This window comes from Cricetulus griseus (assembly GCF_003668045.3).
Source record: "Cricetulus griseus strain 17A/GY chromosome 1 unlocalized genomic scaffold, alternate assembly CriGri-PICRH-1.0 chr1_0, whole genome shotgun sequence".
Lineage (NCBI taxonomy): Eukaryota > Metazoa > Chordata > Mammalia > Rodentia > Cricetidae > Cricetulus > Cricetulus griseus.
The window spans coordinates 208,956,157-208,973,904 of NW_023276806.1; positions in this window are offsets into that span (position 1 = coordinate 208,956,157).

Here is a 17,748-nt window from a genome sequence, read left to right on the forward strand (position 1 = left end):
AACCACCCACTCCATATTTAAAACAATCCTGGAAATATCCTCTATGAGTTGAATGACCAATCTTCTAAAAAACATGAAGAATAAGTACCATAGGCCACTTGGGAATTTTCTGAAGGTTGCAGTATGACAAGGAAGTAACACCAGGTTCAGATCTTGACTTATTTACTGGTTGATTAATACTGGAGAACCTTTAATTCACGAGTTTTCTCACTCGTGGAGTGAGTGTGCTAACATCTTCTACACAAGAGGCTCTTTTGATGATTACAGCGGCTATAAAGTTTAGTGCTGGATGTCTACCGAAGGCTCAGTAAATGGCTTGCACCTCTTTCGTCTTCATAAGCAAGTACAATGAGGGAACCAAGCTTGGCTTCAGAAAGCTTGAAGATTCATGTGGTTTGGGAGATTCACGCCTGGGGAGACTTTATGTAAGGGTCTAGTCTGCTGGCTTCTCTTTGAGGGGAAAATAAAAAGTGATTGGGTAGCATAAGACCTATGTTACAAAAAAAAGCCACTTTTGATCAGGATTGAGTACTAACCTGTTACGATAAATGTTACAATAAATCTTTCTGCCAAAAGCCGCTGAGCCCCACTGCCACGTGTGAGCTTTACACCAGCCACCTGCCCAAGTTAGGCCTAAATGAATACACAGAGAGACTTGTATTAGTTACAATGCTGCTTGGCCAATGACTAGGATTCTTATCTGTTAGCTCAGTATCAATTATCATACATCTATATATTTTATAAGACTTATCTTATCGGACGCCTTATTGGCGTCCCTCCTAGCTGGTGGATCACATCGTGCCGCTGGAGCAGGAGCCGAGGGGAAAGAGAGCGACACTTCCTTTTTCCTCTTCTTAAATATGAGTCTCCTTGCTATGTCACTTCCTGTCTGGAACACCACTTCTCTACTACATTTCCCAGAATCCTCTTTGACTCCTAGTCCAGCCTAACCTGCTGTCTCATTGGCCAAGCAAGTACTTTATTTATAAACATACACAGAAGTATTTCCCCCATCATCCCATTCTTTTCTTGGGGTGCACCCTCCATATCAAGTCTTGTATACCCTGCTTTTATTATTGCTTGGCACTACTGCTTTTTATTACCTGCCAGACTTGGGAGGGATTGGTCTGAGACTCTTGTTTTTATGGATCCTTGGAGTTAAGATCTGTCTATCATTTGGGCCTGTTCTTGATGTTCTTGTGATTCAGGTGTAATATTAGGATGGAGAAGTCTCTAATACCCTGTAATGGTAAGAGGAGATGACAAACCGTAACACTAGAAAGGACACATCTAGGGGAACTCCCCTCCTGGGGTCTGCAGGCAGGTTGACTCGGCCCCTGAGGACCAAGCAACCCAGAGTCTGCTGACATCTCTGTGCTAGTCCAGCTCCCACCCACCTGGAGAGCAAGTGCCTCAGACCTGCCTCCACCCACCTTGAGACCCATCAGAGTATTGGACCCTCTTGCACCCACTGGAAGAGAACCTTAGACCCATTCACACCAGGAAAGGAAGAGACACCACCTGCATCCACTGGAAGAAGAGATGGGAAGACGACAATATAAGAACACATCCAACAACAGAAAAACAAATATGATGCCACCAGAGTCTAAGGACTCTACACCAGCAAGACCTGAACATCCCAACACAGAAGAAGCAGAAGAGAGCAACCTTAAAAAGAACTTCTTGCAGATGATAGAGACCCTAAGAGAGGAAATGAGAAAATCCTTCACAGAAATGGAAGAAAAGACAACCCAAAAGATCCAAGAAATCAAGGAAAGTCAAGAAAATACAATTAAACAGCTGAAGGAAACAGTTTAAGACCTGAAAACTGAAATAGAGACAATAAAGAAAGCACAAACTGAGGGAATGCTGGAAGTGGAAAAGCTTAGTAAACAATCAGGAACCACAGATGCAAGCATAACCAACAGAATGCAAGCGATGGAAGACAGAATTTCAGATGCTGAAGACAAACTAGAGGAAATAAACTCATCAAGCAAAGAAAATCTGAAGTCCAACAAATCCATAACACAAAATATCCAGGAACTATGGGACATCGTGAAAAGACCAAACCTAAGGATAATAGGTATAGAAGGTGAAGAAACCCAACTCAAAGGTGCAGAAAACATATTCAACAAAATCATAGAAGAAAACTTTCCCAACCTAAAGAAAGACATGCCAATGAAAGTACAAGAAACCTACAGAACACCAAATAGAGTGGACCCCAAAAGAAAGTCCCCTCGTCACATAATAATTAAAACACCAAACATACAGAATAAAGACAGAATATAAGAGCAGCAAAGGAAAAAGGCCAAGTAACATATAAAGGCAAACCTATCAGAATTACACCGCACTTCACCATGGAAACTCTGAAAGCCAGAAGGACCTGGATAGATATTCTACCAACTCCAAGAGAACACGGATGCCAGCCCAGACCACTATACCCAGCAAAGCTTTCAATCACTATAAATGGAGAAAACAAGATATTCCATGACAAAACCAGATTTAAACAATATGTAACCACTAATCTAGCACTACAGAAATTACTGGAAAGAAAACTCCAACCTAAGGAAATCAACTACACTCACAAAAACTTAGGCAATATACATAATCCCACTTTACCAAAACCCAAAAGAAAAAGCAGTGTAAATCCACATACAATACCACTTCCAACAACAAATCAAAAACAAACAAGAATAAGCACTCAGTGGTCCTTAATTTCCCTCAATATTAATGGTGTTAACTTGCCTATAAAAAGACATAGGCTAACAGAGTGGATATGAAGACAGAATCCATCCTTCTGCTGCATACAAGAAACACTCCTCAATTTCAAAGACAGACATTGCCTCAGAGTAAAGGGTTGGGATATGATATTTCAATCAAATGGACCCAAGAAACAAGCTGGGGTAGCTATCCTAGTATCTAACAAATTAGACTTTAAACTAAAATCAATCAAAAGAGATGAAGAAAGTCATTTCATATTCATCACAGGAAAAATCCATCAGGAAGAAGTCTCAATTCTAAACATCTATGCCCCAAATACAAAGGCACAACATTTGTAAAAGAAACATTATTAAAACTCAAATCACAAATAAGACCTCACAGTTATAGTGGGAGACTTCAACACCCCACTCTCACCATTGGACAGGACACCACACAGAAACTTAACAAAGAGACAAAGGAACTAACAGAAGTTATGACCCAATTGGAATTAACAGACATCTATAGAACATTCCATCCAAACACAAAAGAATATACCTTCTTTTCAGCATCATATGGAACCTTCTCTAAATTCAACCACATACTAGGCAACATAGCAAACCTCAACAGGTACAAAAAAATTGTAATAATCCCCTGTGTCTTATCAGACCACCATGCTTTAAAGTTAGAATTCAAAACCAACACAAATTACAGAAAACCTACCAACTAATGGAAATTGAACAATGAGCAATTGTAACATTCCTGGGTCAATGAAAAATAAAGAAAGAAATTAAAGACTTCTTAAAATTCAATGAAAATGGAGACACAACATACCCAAACTTATGGGACACTTTGAAAGCAGTACTAAGAGGAAAGTTCATAGCTTTAAGTGCTCACGTAAAGAAACTAGAGAATAGTCAAACCAGAGAGTTGACATCACAACTGAAAGCTCAAGAACAAATGGAAGCAAATTCACCCTGGAAGAGTAGATGCCAGGAAATAATCAAACTGAGGGCAGAAATCAATAAAGTCGAAACAAAGAAAACAATTCAAAGAATCAATGAAACAAAGAGTTGGTTCTTCGAGAAAATCAACAAGATAGACAAACCTTTATCCAAACTAACCAAAAGGCAGAGAGAGAGAACATGCAAATTAATAAAATCAGAAATGAAAAGGGGAACATAACAATGGACACTGAGGAAATCCAGAGAATCTTCAGGTCATACTTTGAAAACCTGTACTTCACAAAATTCGAAAATTTAAAGGAAGTAGACAATTTTCTGGACAGATATCACTTACCAAAATTGAATCAAGAACAGATAAGCAACTTAAACAGACCTATAACCCCTAAGGAAATAGAAGCAGTCATCAAAAGTCTCCCAACCAAAAAAAGCCCAGGGCCAGATGGCTTCAGTGCAGAATTCTACCAGAAATTCAAAGAAGAGGTAACACCAATACTCTTCAAATAGTTCCACACAATAGAAGCAGAAGGTTCATTGCCAAGCTCTTTTTACGAGGCTACAATTACCTTGGTACCCAAGCCACACAAAGACACAACTAAGAAAGACAACTGCAGACCAATATCCTTCATGAACATTGATGCAAAAATACTCAATAAAATGCTGGGAAACTGAATCCAAGGACATATCAGAAAAATCATCCACCATGATTAAATAGGCTTCATCCCCAGGATGCAGGGTTGGTTCAACATTCAAAAACCTATCAATGTAATCCACCATATAAACCAACAGAAGAAGAAAAACCACATGATCATCTCACTAGATGCTGAAAAAGCCTTTGACAAAATCCAACACCCTTCTTGATAAAGGTCTTGGAGAGATCAGGGATAACAGGAACATACCTGAACATAATAAAAACAATGTACAGTAAACCAGCAGCCAACATCAAACTAAATGGAGAGAAACTCAAAGCTATTCCTGTAAAATCAGGAACAAGACAAGGCTGTCCACTCTCTCCATATCTCTTCAATATTGTCCTTGAAGTTCTAGCTAGAGCAATAAGACAACAAAAGGAGATCAATGGGATAAAGATTGGAAAGGAAGAAGTCTAGCTTTCACTGTTTTGCAGATGATATGATCGTCTACATAAGTGACCCGAAAAACTCTACCAGGGAACTCCTACAGCTGATAAACACATTTAGCAAAGTGACAGGATACAAGATCAACTAAAAAAAAAAATCAGTAGCCCTACTATATACAGATGATAAATGTGCTGAGAAAAAAATCAGAGAAACACCACTCTTTACAATTGCCACAAACAACATAAAATACCTTGGGGTAATGCTAACCAAAAAAGTGAAAAACCTGTATCATAGGAATTTTGAGTCTTTAAAGAAAGAAATTAAAGAAGATACCAGAAAATGGAAGGATCTCCAATGTCTTGGATAGGTAGAATCAACATAGTAAAAATGGCAATCTTGCCAAAAGCAATCTACAGATTCAATGCAATCCCCATCAAAATCCCAGCACAAGTCTTCACAGACCTTGAAAAAACAATTCTCAACTTTATATGGAAAAACAAAAGACCCAGGATAGCCAAAACAACCCTGTACAATGAAAGAACTTCCGGAGGCATCACCATCCCTGATTTCAAGCTCTGTTGTAGAGCTATAGTCCTGAAAACAGCTTGGTATTGGTACAAAAATAGACAGGTAGTCCAATGGAATCAAGTTGAAAACCCTGATATTAACTCACACACCTATGAACACCTGATTTTTGACAAAGAAGCTAAAGCTATACAATGGAAAAAGAATCATCTTCAACAAATGGTGCTGGCATAACTGCATGTAGAAGATTGCAGATAGAACCATGTCTATCAATGCACAAAACTTAAGTCCAAATGGATCAACATAAATGGACCTCAACATAAATCCAGCCACACTGAACTTATTAGAAGAGAAAGTAGGAAATACCCTCGAACGAATTGGTACAGGAGACTGCTTCCTGAACATTACACCAGTAGCACAGACGCTGAGATGAACAATTAATAAATGGGACCTCCTGAAACTGAGAAGATTCTGTAAGGCAAAGGACACAGTCAACAAGACAAAACGACAGTCCACAGATTGGGAAAAAATATTCACCAACCCCACGTCTGACAGAGGGCTGACCTCCAAAATTTACAAAGAACTCAAGAAGCTAGTCTCTAAAATACCAAATAATCCAATTAAAAAGTGGGATACAGAACTAAATATACAATTCTCATTAAAGGAATCTAAAATGGCTGAAAGACACATAAGAAAGTGTTCAACATCCTTAGCCATCAAGGAAATGCAAATCAAAACAACTCTGAGATGCCGTCTCACACCTGTCAGAATGGCTAAAATCAAAAACACCAATGACAGTTTATGCTGGAGAGAATTGGAGAAAGAGGAGCACTCCTCCACTGCTGGTGGGAGTGGCAACTCATACAGCCATTTTGGAAATCAGTATGGTGATTCCTCAGGAAAATGGGAATGAGTCTACCACAAGATCCAGCAATTCCACTCTTAGGCATATACCCAAAAGAAACACAGTTATACAACAGGGACATCTGTTCAACTATGTTCATAGCAGCATTATTTGTAATATCCAGAACCTGGAAACAACCTAGATGTCCCTCAACTTACGAATGGATAGAAATAATGTGGTCCATTTATACAATGGAGTGCTACTCAGCAGAAAAAGAACCAAGGGAATCTTGAAATTCACAGGCAAATGGATGGAACTAGAAGAAACCATTCTGAACAAGGTAACCCAGTCACAAAAAGGCAACCATGGTATGTACTCACTCATATGTGGGTTTTAGACATAGAGTAAAGGATTACCAGCCTACAATCCACACTGCCAGAGAAGCTAGTAAACAAGGAGGACCCTAAGAGAGACATACATGGTCCCCTGGAGAAGGGGAAAGGGACAAGATCTCCTGAACAAGTTGGGAGCATGGCGGGAGGAGGAAGGAACTAGGAGAATGAGAAGGGGAGAAGAGGAGCGGTGAGGAAATGATGGAACAGGGAGGTTGAGTTGGGGGAAGAACAGAAGAGAGCAAGATAAGAGATAATAAAATAGAGGGAGACATTATAGGTTTAAAGAGAAATTAGGCGCTAGGGAAATGTCTGGAGATCTACAAAGATGACACCAAGTAACAATCTAAGCAACAGAGGAGAGGCTACCTTAAATGCCCTCCCCTGATAATGAGATTGATGACTAATTCATATGCCATCCTATAGCCTTCATTCAGCAGCTGGTGGAAGTAGAAGCAGACACCCACAGCTAAACCTTGAACTGAACTGGAATCCAGATGCAGAGAAGGAGGACTGATGAGCAAAGTGGTCCAGACCAGGCTGGTGAAACCCACAGAAACAACTGACCTGAACAAGGGAGAGCTCTTGGTCCCCAGACTTTTAGCTGGGAAATCAGCATGGTACTGATCCAGACTCCCTGAATGTGGCTGTCAGTGAGGAGACCTCAGAAGTCTATGGGGCCCTTTGTAGTGGATCAGTAGTTATCCCTAGCATAGGAATGGACTCTGGGAGCCCATCCCACATGGAGGGATACTCCCTGAGCCTAGACACAAGGGGGTTGGCCTAGGCCCTATCCCAAAGGATATGACAGACTCTGAAGACTCCCTATGGAAGGCCTCACCCTCCCTGGGGAGCAGAAAGGGTATGGGATAGGTAGGGTGTTAGTTGGGGGTTGGGGGAGGAAGGGAGGGAGAGGGAACTGGGAGTGACATGTAAAACAATCTTTCTAATTCAAATAAAAAATTAGAAAAAAAGAAAGGACACATTTATTGGCCCACATAGAAGCTTTATATTGTAAAAGAAGATGAGAAGCTATGTAGTCAAAAGACAACGATTGACTAGGAAAATAATTTGTAATGAAAATTAAGAGTGAATACTGCTAATATGTAAGACTATTTTTCATGTGCAAGAAAAAGACAAAGAAACCAAGAGAAAATTAAATACAAGACATGGTAGTGCAAGGGCTAGGAAATGGTATTATTATTATTATTATTATTATTATTATTATTATTATTATTACTATTATTATTATTATTTGAGGTACTAGGGACCAAATAAAAGGTGATTTTTAAAAATATTTTTATTTTAATTAGAAAATTATTTTGCATGTCAATCCCAGGTCCCTCTCCCTTCCCTCCTTCCCCGCACCCTCACCCCCACTAACAACCTACCTATCCCATACCCTTTCTGCTCCCCAGGGAGGGTTAGGCCTTCCATAGGGGGGGTCTTAAGAGTCTGTCATATTCTTTGGGATAGGGCCTAGGCCAACCCCCTTGTGTCTAGTCTCAGATAGTATCCCTCCATGTGGGATGGGCTCCCAAAGTCCATTCATTTGCTAGTGATAAGTACTGATCCACTCCAAGAGGCCCCATAGAGTTCCAAGGTCTCCTTACTGACACCCATATTCAGGGGGTCTGGATCAGTTCCATGCTGGTTTCCTAGTGATCAGACTGGGGACCAAGAGCTCTCCCTTGTTCAGGTCAGCTATTTCTGTGGGTTTCACCAGCCTGGTATGGACCCCTATGCTCATCAGTCTGTCTTCTCTGCAACTGGATTCCTGTTCAGCTCAAGGTTTAGCTGTGGGTGTCTGAAAAAGGTGATTTTTAAAGAAGAAATCCTAATAAAGCCACAAAATTAACTTTTCTGTTAATCATGGAAAAATCACATTATTACAAAAGTGAGACATGAATTCTACCCTACTAAACTGGCAATAATTATGGAGAGCAATAGAATTAAAGGAATGCACGATACTGTTGGGAAAGTAGAAAGGTGTACTTGAGGGAAACAGTTTTCTGTATCTAGTAAATACCCACTGTGTTTTTGTTGTCAATGTGACTTTGGAGCTGTATTGTAGAAGAATAAACAAGCAAGCTATTAGATGATATGTAGCAGGTACCCCTTCCCTAGCATTGTTTGTGATGGTCAACGCAACAGAGCAGACGAAGCAAAAGCAAGATTATAGTGGTAGCATCAGGAGTGCTTCTAAAGAGAGAAATGACTAAATTCTTTAGACAGCTTTTCAGATTCACTTATTTATTTTATGTGCATGAGTGTTGTGTCTACATGTATGTTTGTGCACTACACGTGTACGGTGCCTCTAGAGGTCAGAGAGGATGCTGGATCCCTGGGACTGGATTTTCTAGTGATTGTGAGCCACCATTTGGTTGCTGGGAATTGAATGGGGTGGGGGAGTGGGGTCCTCTGTAAGAGAAACAAGTGCTCTTAACCACTGAGCCAACTAACTCTGTAGCGTTGATTAAAATCATTTTAAACCATCCATTTCACAGATGATAGATACAATGAAACAAGACTGGTTATCGCCTGGAAGGATGCTTGTGAAAATAAATGGCTGTAGATATAGAGTCACGCCATTTTTATTTTAAACCCTGAAACCAACATGCATGTATGTTTTCCTAGGAGAGGCATGCAAGTGTGGATGGGAGAGACTACATTACAACGGAGATGGAACCACATAGGGTTGGGTGGGGTGGTTGAAGTCTGCCAAAATACTAGCTTTCAAACCAATGACGTCAACATTATTTACATTTAATGCATGCATTGTTTCTGTAATAAAAAGTCAAGTAAGAAAACACTTTTAAAACTCCGTCTTTCTCTCTCTCTTTTGCAGATAGACTTAATTCACTTTGTTTTTCTTATATAAAACCGTAAGTTGAAGTCACTGCTGGAGGCTGATACAAACATTTTTCCTTTGCAGTTGTCAGCGTCCATGTTTCCTCCCAGAATGCCCCTTGACCCCTAGGAAAGACATCGCTCAGAAGCCTTTGAGCCACCCATCAGGGTCACTTTGTCCTGGTTATGAGTCAAACATTTGTCCTTGATCTCAACATAGCACCATCTTCCATTGCAACAAGCGGTCCCTGTTTGCAAACAGAGATCTCAGAGGCCACCTACAAACCTTTAAAAAATGCACAGGCTCACACACTATTTCAGGTTAGCCATTTAATGGATAAAAATTACCTATCATACCAGGGCTTCCTTTCAGTGTGAAGTGAAAACTATGAATGAAGTTCAGCTAGAATAGATGTAACGGCCCTTTCCCCACCACTTACCCAGTGTTCCTTGTGGTGTCATTTAAGTCATACCTGCTGCAGTCACTATCACCTACAAATGCTCTTTGAAATATGACACTCCTCAGCAGAAAGGAATCACGGCAGCACTTGGTATCACGATAATCTTTGGCCTTCCTGTGTACGATTTACAACCGTGACCTTAGGTTCCATGTCTCCTGGAGCGTAGTCTCTTTAAGTTACCAGCGTCGAGTGCTGGGAGTTACAAGGTCAGTGTGAACCACCTAATGTAATGTTAGAATCGTGCTTCCTAAGGGCTGGGCTGTATTAGGGACACGAAACAAAGTGAATTTTAATGTCTGTAGAAGGCAGAGCTCTGATAAACGAGCCACCCCAGTAATGATACATTTCCATGCCAGGAGAGTTCAGCGCCAGAGACCAGCTGAGTCTATGCTAACCATCCTTTACTTAAAGAAATTAGAAATTTATTTTACTAGGTGAATCCGTCAGAAACTACTTAGTTAAAGAGATGAAAAGAAAAAGTTACTGGATAGCTAGAGCCAACTTTTTGCTAGCAGCATGATGAAAATATGCTGCGGCAGGGTGGCGAGGCCAAACTATAGATAACAGTCTCATTCCGTTCATTCAACACCACCTAGAACTTGAATGGGAGTATCTTTTTTTTTTTTCTGCAGTTTCAAAATAAATATTTTGTTTCCCTAAAATTCACAGCAAGCCATAAAAGCCGAGTAAGAAGCCATGTGTCGGTAGAGTGTGAACACTAGGTGGCACTCTAGGGCTACTTTTTCAGTCTCCCCGGGCGTTCAAGATCCTTCTATGTTAATTCTCTCCTTTAAAAAGAGCAAACAAGCTGTTTAAACAAAGGGTCCCTGTAGTTGCTGTTTTTATATTTATAGTCGTGTAATCAATATGTTGGAAGAGTAATTAATTTTTAACCTCCGTCCATGGGGAGAGCAAATGTTAGCGGAGTTAATGGATGGAGCAGGCTTCATTATTCTAAAGTAACACTAATGATAAGGCAGGGGAGAAAGTCAAGGGTTGTAAACAATTGTGCCATCAAACACAATCATAAAACAATGCTGCAACATGAGCAGGGCCGCTGACCTCTTGTCCCCTTTGGTGCAGCCGTGGTTTCTGCTTAAGCCAACCCGACCTTATGAAACAGCCTCCTAAATGACCTTTTGAGTTAGTCCTTTTCCACTAGCACAGTTATTATTTCCCATAATAGTTGTGGTTTCAGAAGTTGCCCTTCTGTGTGAAAGCCTTGATTACTGACCATTTCCTAACACCAGAGGCTGATATCAAAGCCCCGAAAGATTTGGGGCTTTTCTACATGCGTGGGACACTGTACTGTACCATCCTGGTGCCCTTATTCGGGCGTGCAGTGTGATTCTTCACCCCCAACGTTTCGTGGACTCTTCTGTTGGCAGGCTTTGTGTCCTGTTCCTTCAAGAGAGTTAACAACTCAGAGCATCATAGCTATGGCCCAGATGGTTCTGGATAGACTCACTACCATGGTAAGGACGGGCAGACGTTGCCAGGGTTGGGAGGCTGAAAGCCAAAAGGAGCACAGGACTCAACTCTTCTGTTCCGGGTTCTGTCCTCTACGATCCTGCTCCACCCTTGACTTCCCAAACCTACTTCCCCACATCATGAGAAAATACGAAAGGTGATTATGCGGCAGGCAGAGGAGACTTACACACTGAGATACATGATCAATTCAAACTTTTCTTTATTGCCACAAGGTTATCATGTTCAAATTAATCTTGTTTGTTTCATAACCATTCTCAAGCTTTTTTGACCTCTTTGCGGGCACGATTCCCTTCACGGGGAATGTCTTTTCCTGACTGTCCAACCCAGTTTAACCCGGAGGCATTTTCTTTTGTAAAGTCTTTCTTAAACTGTTTCGCATTATAATGAAGACTCTTACATACGGAACTCTTAAGTTTCCCAATGTATACACCTATTGTAATAATTTACTGCAATCAAGATTTCTGTCCATATTATTCCCCCCTCCTTCCCTCCTTCTCCCTCCCTCCCCCTCCCCCTCCTCCCTCTTTCTCTCTCTCTCTCTCTCTCTCTCTCTCTCTCTCTCTCTCTCTCTCTCGGCAAAGTCTTAGGAATACATCTATGTTTGCCATCACATTCAGTTTTATGCAGTGTAGAAGATCAAACCTTGGGTTTCATGCACGCTGGGGAAGTAGTCCACCAACTACATATCTAGCCCCCTTTTAAGAAAATAATATATGTAAGTGATAGAAGACTAATCTTTTCATTCTCTGCATTGCATAATCAAAAGCCTGGTGCAACACAAATAGTTTTGCAAATGTTAAATTTACTAAAATTGTACAGTGCCAGTCTTCATCAAGGGACTAGGATGGGTGATTTGTGTCAAGGATCAACAATGTTTTTCTTTTGGAACAATCATCATTAAAGCAAGATGATTCTTCAATGTTTTACTCTACCCAAACCACGGTTGATACCAGGCTGGCTTACCCATTGTGAAAAACATCATTTGCCTATTAATATTCTCTCCTTCCTTAACACAGTCCTGGTTTTTTATCCAGGGAAGAAGAAAGGACGGCATTTCTGACTTTTCCCTAGCAGTGGGTGTAGATCTGAGACTGTACTCAGGTCAGATATGTTAGTGGGAGGGTTTTGAGGAAGGTCCTTCAAACACGCTGACCCAGTCTTTCCTCCTTTTTCCAGCAGCTCAGGAAGCCATCTGGACTGCGAGATGACCTTGAGGATAGAAAACACATGTGGGGGTTTGCCTGTGATGGAAAGAAAACCCCCAATGCAGTGGGGTTGGCAAGTGGTGCTTAATGAAAGATGGTTTAGAAAGGAGGGCTGTGCCCTCACAAATGGGATTGTCATGCATTATAGAGAGGGAGTGAGTTCATTATGGATGGATGCGTTTGGCCCCCTTTTCTGTTTCTTGCCCTTTCTTTGCCCTTCCACCGTGGGATGCTGCATCAAGAAGGACCCTGCCAGATTCTGGTCCTCTTATCTCAGACTTCTCCAGAACCATTAACTAATAAATTTTTGTTTGTTATAAATCACCCAGTCTTTACTATTCTGTTATAGCTGCACAAAACAGATGAAGACACCACACATGGGGATGGTAGGGCCCAGAGACGGAGTCTGTGTAACTGATGACATCTTATACCCTCTGGACCCCTCACTGCATATCAGCACCTGCTTCATTTGAAAGACTCTGACCTTGTGTAATCATGCTGTTTGGGGTTTCTGAGAGTGTGTTTGGAACAGTCCTTTTTAATTGTTTTTAGAAACTTTCTCAACTTATAACGATGATTATTCCAGCTTCTTGTCTGCTCATGGGCAGGAGCGAAGATGTTCCACGGGAGGAGGTAAATTCCCGATGAGTCATTTTCTACTTTAAAATAGAAGACCATCTCAGGCATGATTTGCACCAGTTTGGTGGTTCAAACTTTAGAATAATTTGAATGAAATAATTTGAATGAGATAAAATATGTCAGAGGAACCCTGTCATTTGAGGTTACCATTGTGACGCATAGTAACTTGACAGTGGACAGTGTTTGCCTACCCATTGCATTCAGTTGGGTTAGAAAAATTGAGCTGGAAGAGGCGTAATTTTTTTTAATTCCTTAGAGTTAGTAGCAGCTACATTCTGCTTTTAGAACCAGAAATTCACTCTATTAACAGTGGGAGAGTGGGTTAAGAGGTTTAAAATAGGGACAAAATAAATTTAAGCATGTGTAACTTTACTAATCTCTTCAGATAACAACCCTGCATTTTTATGCTGAAATAAGTAGCTCTTTCTCAATCTTGGCTCTGGAACCTCTGAACAGTGCCCCAAGGTTGTGCCCTTGGCTCCTTGGATCTTCTGTCTCTAGCTGCTTTCATTTTGGCCCCATGCTTTGCATCATCTGAAGCTGATGTCTCCATTGGAGGATGGCTTAAGGACAATGGGACAGGTGCCTTCTGAATATCTGGGTACCACAGATTTGGCTAGTGTCCACTGCTGAAACTCCCTCCCTCAGAACAAGGCTTATTACATAGAATGCCTTCAACAATATTATTTTAAATTGAATAATGACATTATTATAAAACATAAATTGAAAAATAAAAACCAAAGTTGTCCATAGGGTAATGGTGAGTGAGTGGCATCACTGGACTAGGAACCTAGGCCTATCTCATGTCAAGCCCTTCTGTGAAATTTTGCTGTTGGTCCTTACTGACCAATCCGTTCACTGCTACGAAGGTGAGATCAATTCTAGCTAGACAAAGTTAAAAAAAAAATCAGAAATGATTTCATTTGTGTTCTCTGTAAACAATATTTACCTGAACTTCACATTTTTTAAAACTTGGATTGTTCTAATAGTTGTCCAAATCCTCACTTTGTTTTGCTATCATTTTGTATTGTTTCTATGTGTGAAGAACCATTTCCTTTTAAAAATAATGTTATCTGTGCCCTTATGAACTTGTTAATTTTCTTTCCGACATTTTCTTTGGGCCATGCAGATGTGCCCTAACCATCACAGCAATAACACTGCTCATTTAAAGGATGGAGACTTTTTTCTTTTTGTAACTTATAAAATCACCTCCTATAGTGTGAGAACTCTTGTTGTTCTTGGTAATATTTCATTTCCTTAGCAAGGATATTTTCTTCTGCTTTCCATTGTCATCAGACAAAAAAGACACAATTAAATCAAGGAAACCTGGCAAGGTTGCTTTTGGAAAATAAAATGAAGTTTTGGTTTAAACAAAGAGCAATGGATTACATTGGAAAAACACCGTCCCAGTGAGATGAAGCTTGACATGTCTTTCGTGAGCCCATGAAACTGCCCAGATCAGTGTTTGTGTTTATCTTTGAGAGAGAGAGCTATTATTTGACTCCAAACTTTGGACTCTGAAAAGCATATGGAGCAGTTCAAGGGTTTAGCTAGCAACAAAGGGCAGAACCCTCCTACGTGGGCTGTTTGGAATTCCATACCACCTCCAGTCCTCAGCTTTGACTTTGAGTACAGCATCTTGCGTATAAGCCCAACAATCACATAATAGCAAGTGAGATCTTGGGGCTCGTTGAGGGAATTTTGTGACTCAGATGTGTTCTAAGGAAAGACTATTGAGATGGGTGGAGTAATCATAATACCCGGGCCGGGAGAAGTCCACCAATAGCCTCAGACAATCAGAAGGATTACCTGAGGCTGAGACTTTGAAGCTGGCCTGGACGTACTAGAAAAACTAAATCACCAATCAATCAATCAACCAATAAGCAATAAAAATATCCCACAGAATATTTAATATTTTGTAATCAAAGCTATGATATATAATTATAGGAAATACAACTTACATTGATTACATGACATGTTCGTAATGTATTTTGACTGTATTCATTCATTCACCCTGTGTTACCTTCCTGTTTATTTGGAGGTAATTGTGGTAGCACCTTATGTGTTGAATCTTCCTGAAGTACAGAACAGATTACAGATAACAAACAAAAAAAAAATGACATTCAAGCTCTTCAGAATGGAAACTAAGATTTGGGAAGATTCAGTGACCTGAAAAAAAAAAATCACTCCGATCCTCACTGGTGAATTGGCTCAAACCTAGCACACAGGATTCCCAACCAAATGTGTGCTCCAGTCTTTCTGTCCAGAAAGAGTGAGTGGTGGCCCTCTGAGACAGGTCACTGGCTCTGACCTAAGACAGGATTAAGCCAGTAACACGATGGCAGGAGTTTCAAATTTCTGCCTGTGGTGCCTTATGTAACGGACAAAATTAGGTTAGGTGTGCTTTCGCCACAGGCACAGTTGGAGCCAACAACCCACCCCTGTGGTGTCTGCTTGTCCACACTTAGTCCATTTGCAGTCAGAGAAAAGTCACCTGTGAGCTGCATGTCTGCAACAACGCCTCATGGAACACTTTCTGTAAGGAAGCAGCGAATGTATATACACTGACTATATCTGTTCAAAGTCTTTTAAAACTCCTGAGCAGTTTGAAACTGCCATTGCAAAAGAGACCAAGAAAGAGTTTAGGAAAGGGTAACACTTTGTTGATTTTCAGAAGTGAACTTAGTCCATTTTGGCAAATAGAAATAAGAAAATCTGTATGTATCAGAGGAGGGAATAATTTTAATCTCTTCTCCATTTAAGTAAGTAAGCAATCTACAGAGTACTGGTCTGAAGGATACTGAACCGTGAGCCAGTAGAGCAGTGGGTCTCAACCCTCATCAGTGTCACATATCAGAAATTCTGCATATTAGATATTTATATTATGATTTATAACAGTAGCAAAATTACAGCTACAAAGTTGCAATGAAATAATTTTATGGGGGGCATCACCATTGCATGGGGACCTGAATTAAAGGGGCGCAGCACTAGGGAGGTTAAGAAGCACTGCTGTGGATGGAAAGGGTAGGTAATACCTAATCCTAGCTCTGCGTATGCAGCTCTTGTCAGAGTTCTTAGTCACTGGGGCTAAGAGACAACCTCTGCACTGTGGAGCTCCTGTTGAATCATAAACAGTTTCATAAAAACCACTGGAAACTATTGAAGGATAGACAGACACATTCGGCTTAGTCTGGACCCCTTCCCAAGGTGGACCATTTCTGGACTATTGTACAAAGAGTTTCAGCAGGAGTCATTCCAGAAAGCCCAGCTGGAAGGAGGCAGACAGTGGTCAGAGGATAGTTTCTGTCCACTTTATAGCATTGGGCCCAGTTAAAAATTTTCCATCAGGATCTATTTTATAATAAAAACAAGCAAACCCAAACAGTACAAAGGAACGAGGCAAGAAAAAATTAGGAATAGGTTTTGAAGCAGGTAGGTGATATAATCAGATATTTGATTTTGGCAGCTGTCTTTTAAGTTAAAAGGATCTGGCGTTACACAGTGGGCAGAATGGAGAGGCCTGCTGTTAGAATAATCTTAGACTTCTAAACCCAGTACAACTAGGAGACAACATTGTAAAGCTCTTATAGAATATCCACATTGTCTTCAGGTCAGAGTGTTTAGGACAAAATTATTCAATTGTAGAAATTTGATATGCTTGCACTAGAGGGAGTTATATTTTTATTAACAGTTTAATTCTCTGTCAATTAAATATTTCATAAATACACACACATATCCCCAGAGTAAAATTATGGGATGGATATACAAAAGATAACAACTTGTAAAGCATACATATTTTCAGAATTACATTATAATAATAATAATAATAATAATAATATAATAAATGAACCCAGTAAGCCCAGTGTGTGACAATCCTGCTGTCACTTATCCCTCCCGTGAGGCGGCCAGCCCTGATTTTTCACTTTCTGTCATTTGAAGCGTTCATTTACTAAACCAACAGCATTTCATTAAGTGAGACTAATCCTGCCGACATTACCTTAGCCCATTAGCCTCCAGACAGCCATTAATCCCTGTGACATGTCCTGCAATGAGATCATTATTATTACTATTTATTTTGTTATTTTATGTTATTTATACATTCAGTTCATTTTATGAAAAAACGTCTTATAGTTTTAATGGTGGATGTTTTCTTTCTGAAACGTTTGGGGCAGTGACTTGATGCTTCTTCACCAGGTGTTCCCAGAGCCCCTGTGGCTACCCCAGACGCTAAAGCAAATGTTCTAACTCTTACAGCATAACAAATTAGAAACAGCTCCGCAGAAGGCTGGCACTATGATATTTGGGTAGTTTTTCTTTATTGGGATTTCTGAAATTATCTCTGAGGATCATGTGACTGAAGCTGGCTTTCTTGGGGCAGGCTTTACAAAGGTCCTGCATTGAGCATTTCTTCTTTACCACTGAGGAATATGGCGACTGTTTAGTCACGGCTGAGAAGAGGAAAGGCCCTGCCTGCTTGACACTAATGGAAGCACCAGATGTCAAAGTAAGGGCTGCTGGCGGACAGCACGTGGCCAGTTCCCAGCTCTCAGTGCCAGAGCCAGGGGTGGAACACAGTAGTGGGACTCTTACGTACCACGTGCCA